Source organism: Sinocyclocheilus grahami, unplaced genomic scaffold (assembly GCF_001515645.1).
Source record: "Sinocyclocheilus grahami isolate Dianchi unplaced genomic scaffold, SAMN03320097.WGS_v1.1 scaffold215.1, whole genome shotgun sequence".
NCBI classification, from domain to species: domain Eukaryota; kingdom Metazoa; phylum Chordata; class Actinopteri; order Cypriniformes; family Cyprinidae; genus Sinocyclocheilus; species Sinocyclocheilus grahami.
Genome location: NW_015505394.1, coordinates 776,573 through 780,784, shown reverse-complemented (window position 1 = coordinate 780,784; position 4,212 = coordinate 776,573).

Genomic DNA, 4,212 nt, shown 5'->3' with positions numbered 1-4,212 from the left:
TGCTGCCCACTTTGCCACAGAGGCTTTAAAGATCCGGCTAGTCTGAGGAAACACCTCCGTGCACATCAGGGTGAGCCTGGAGCGGATGAAGCAATGGGAATGGCTGGTTTGGGAGAGGGAGATGGAGGATCCGTGGATGATGAGGATATGAGGTTCAGGATGTGGGGGGAAGAGGAAGGGAATGAAGGAGAGCCTGTGGTGGACTGTGTTTAGTCACAGAGTTATAGCTAAGGAAAACAATAAACATTTTGGTCTTTTCGTGAAACAAAAAACTGACTTAAAGGCATAGTTCATCCAAAAATGATCATTTACTCACCCTCAAAATGTTCCAAACCTGTATGAGTTTCTTTCTTCTGGTAAACACAAAAGAAGATATTTTGAAGAATGTTGGGGAAACAAACAGTTGCCGGAAGCCACTGACTTCTATAGTATGGGGGGAAAAAATACTGTTTGGTTATCAACATTCTTTTGTGTTCAACAGAAGAATGAAACTCGTACAGGTATGGAACAACTTGAGGTTGAATTTCATTTGTGGGTGAACTCTTCCAGCATTTTGTTTTTAAGGGACAGCTTTTTCCTTTTTTTAAACTCAAAACCGAAATGTGGTGATAACTGTACAACAGCGGTTACATCTTGTCCTGGACTTTAAAAAAAATTGTCTGTGACAACAGTTTCTTGTAGAGAGAGACTGACTTTGAAATCTATAACAAGCTCATTGTTTAACAATGTGGTTATGTAAATTTATCATGATGACTCAAATATCCACTTACTTCAAGTACATATTATATTCGATGACATCTCAGATGTCACATCATATAGACCAGGACATGTAGACTTTTAGCTTTTGTTTTCTGTGTGTACTGTGTTTAGTGTAGGGGCTGTTGACGCTCCAGTGGGACTAACAGGGTATCATAAGATCTGTTACTCACACGTTATGGGTGTTGTTATTGGTGTGATAATCATTTTAATGTGCCCTCTTTAAGAGAAAGCGCTACGATGAACACATTAAAGCCTTAACTCTGGTTATATTGCACAGGCTGACACACAGATGGGCATCAAGAGCTGTAGTGTTGTTTTAAATTTGGTTCTTCACCTTTATGTCGTTTAATGTTGTTCAGTGCATTATTAGATTTAAGTGTTTGGAGGGTGTTGTGTTCAAGGTGAAGATTATCTCACAGGGTGCTGATCCAAAGAATGAGAATTGTGACTGCCAGGGTTAATTCATCAGTTCACAATTCATGAGTTCAGCTGACTCATCTGTAAAAATGTATTTACATATCCAACTTAGCTATGTATTAGTATGCAGATTGTTTTTGAAGAATGAAGGCTTCTCCTTTAGGTTGAGGTATAATGAGCCAGCACAGAAATCAAGTAAACCTTAAAAGTGCTGCCCTCTACTGGATATATGAGGTTACTGCCAAGTTGTTGTTTTTTTTTGTTTTTTTTTGGTTGGCTGGTTGGCTGGTTGGTAAAGATAGAGTTTTTCTGTTGTGGCCATGGTGTCAATCTGTGTGGCTTTGTGAATACTTTTATATATATATATATATATATATATATATATTTCATGAAATGCCATTTTGTACATTTGCCTTGCATATTCTGTACATTGAATTGAAATAGATTAGTTTTAAAAATTTCAAGCCAGAAACTGGATCTTAAAAAGATCCATGACAAGTGTTTTAATAACTCTGTTTAAACTGTTCACTTTGTTACATTTCATTTGTTTCTGTGCCCACATGTGATGTAGAATTTAGAGATGTAGCAGATGTTTGAAGGTTGTGGTCCATCTGTAGATGACAAGAAGTTCAACAAAAATGACTAGTTAGCACTCCAAAAAATCTTCAGTGTAAACACTCATTGGCCTCATCCTTAGTAAATATGCAGAACAGAACGTTTGATACCATGTAATGATCCATATTTTTTTTGCTAGAATTAGACCAGTATTTTGGGCTGGTCTGCAACCTTTTAAGTGTGATGCTGTAATACAAGTTGAGGGACAGCAACACTTCAGCCAAATGGAGGGGAAGGTTCAAAATAGTTGTTTGTAATGTTTAGTTTCAATATGATCAATGTAATCTTTCATTCTCCAGAATTATACTTCACTGTAAAATAAAATACAGGTCAATTTACTTAAAAAAATAAATAAATAAAAGAAATCTACCGAGATTTCTTTTGCTATAACATCTGTACTTGCATATCCTTCAGTGTATATTTTCTGTCATTATACTCTTTAAGAAGGGCACAGTCATCATCTCAATATCTATAACAATCAAATTTACTCGTATTCAGAATGATGTACCAACATTACTATGAAAATTTAAAAAACTAAAACTTTTCAAATGTATCAATTATTGAATCTGAATTTTCAGACAAACTGTTTTTTGTCATTGTCATGTTCAAGAAACCAGTCTGAGCTTTGTGACATGCCGCATTATCCTGCTGGAAGTAGCCATCAGGAGATGGGTACACTGTGGTCATAAAGAGATAGACGTGGTCAGCAACAACATTCATGTAGGCTGTGGTAATTAAACGATGCTCAGTTGGTGCTAAGGGGCCCAAAGTGTGGTGCCATTACGCCACCACCTCAAGCCTGAACCGTTGATACAAGGCAGGATGGATCCATGCTTTCATGTTGTTTATGCCAAATTCTGACCCTATCCAAATGATGCAGCTGAAATCAAGATTCATCAGACCAGGCAAACTTTTTCCAATCTTCTATTGTCCAAATTTGGTTAGCATGTGCAAATTGTAGCCTCAGGTTCCTGTTCTTAGCTGACAGGAGTGGCACCCGGTGTGGTGCCATCTCATGTGTTTTGTGTTCAGAGATGCTCTCCTGCATACCTCGATTGTAACAAGTGGTTATTTGAGTAACTGTTGTCTTTATCAGCTCAAAGTCTGGCCATTCTCCTTTGACCTCTGGCATCAACAAGGCATTTTCACCCACAAGAACTGCTGCTCACTAGAGTTTCTCATTTTCGGACCATTCTCTGTAAACCCTAGAGATGGCTGTGCATGAAAATCCTAATAGATCAGCAGTTTCTGAAATTCTCAGATCGGCCTGTCTGGCACGAACAACCATGCCATATTCAAAGTTACATTCACTTAAATCACCTTTCTTCCTCAGTCTGATGCTCGGTTTGAACTTAAACAGATTGTCTTGACCAAGTCTTCATGCCTAAATGCATTGAGTTGTTGCCATGTGATTGGCTAGATGGATATTTGTACTAATGAGCAGTTGAACAGGTGTACATGAGTGTATAATGTATGTATGTAAACAGGGCTCATGAACTTGGTCAAATAAACAGGACAGTGTTATAGGTAGGGCCATTTGTGAGGGAGTGATGACTGGGATGAAATTAGACACATTTTCCTCTGACTATATTCATATAGTCTTTGTTTACAGTTTTATGAATAGTCTTTCTTTTCTGTGTGTTGACTTGGGTTATGCTGGGGTGAGACAGCCTGACTCACAGGATAACAACAGACTAACTACTTGAATTTTGAATTTGAACACATCTATGTTGGAAAAATGGAAATATCTATAATTTCCAAGAGAACAACATCCGTTATCATTAGTACGGCTTAATTGGTTCCTTTAAGGATCAATAATGTAAGTCATCCTGTACTAATGTTTATTTTTAATTTTTTTGTAGTCATAGTCATTTTAATTTTTATGTGCTCTACAATTCAAATGTTTGGGGTTGGTAAAAGAAAGAAATGTCTTATGCTCACCAAATCTGCATTTATTTGATCAGTAAAAGCAGGAATATTGTGAAATATTATTACAATTTAAAATAACTATTTTCTATATTTAATATATGTTAAAATGTTGTTTTAATATAGTTTAAAATGTAATTTCCTGTGAACTGAAATTTCAGCAGCCATTATTCTATTCGTCAGTGTCACATGATCCTTTAGAAATCATTCTAACATACTGATTTGGTGCTCAATATTATTATTTTTTTATTATCGATCAACAGATTTTCTGCTTAATATCTTTGTAGATTTTTTTTTCAGGAATCTTTGATGAATATAATGTCCAAAAGAACTATATTTATTTTTAAAAAATCTTACTGACCCCAAAATGTTGTAATTCCACAGCATGTGTAAGTAACATCAGCGTTACACCAGCCAGTTCAATTTGTCGCACATCATCTAAGTATACTTTTTTTTTTAGAATTGTACCTTACACAGAATCTGCTTTATATCTGT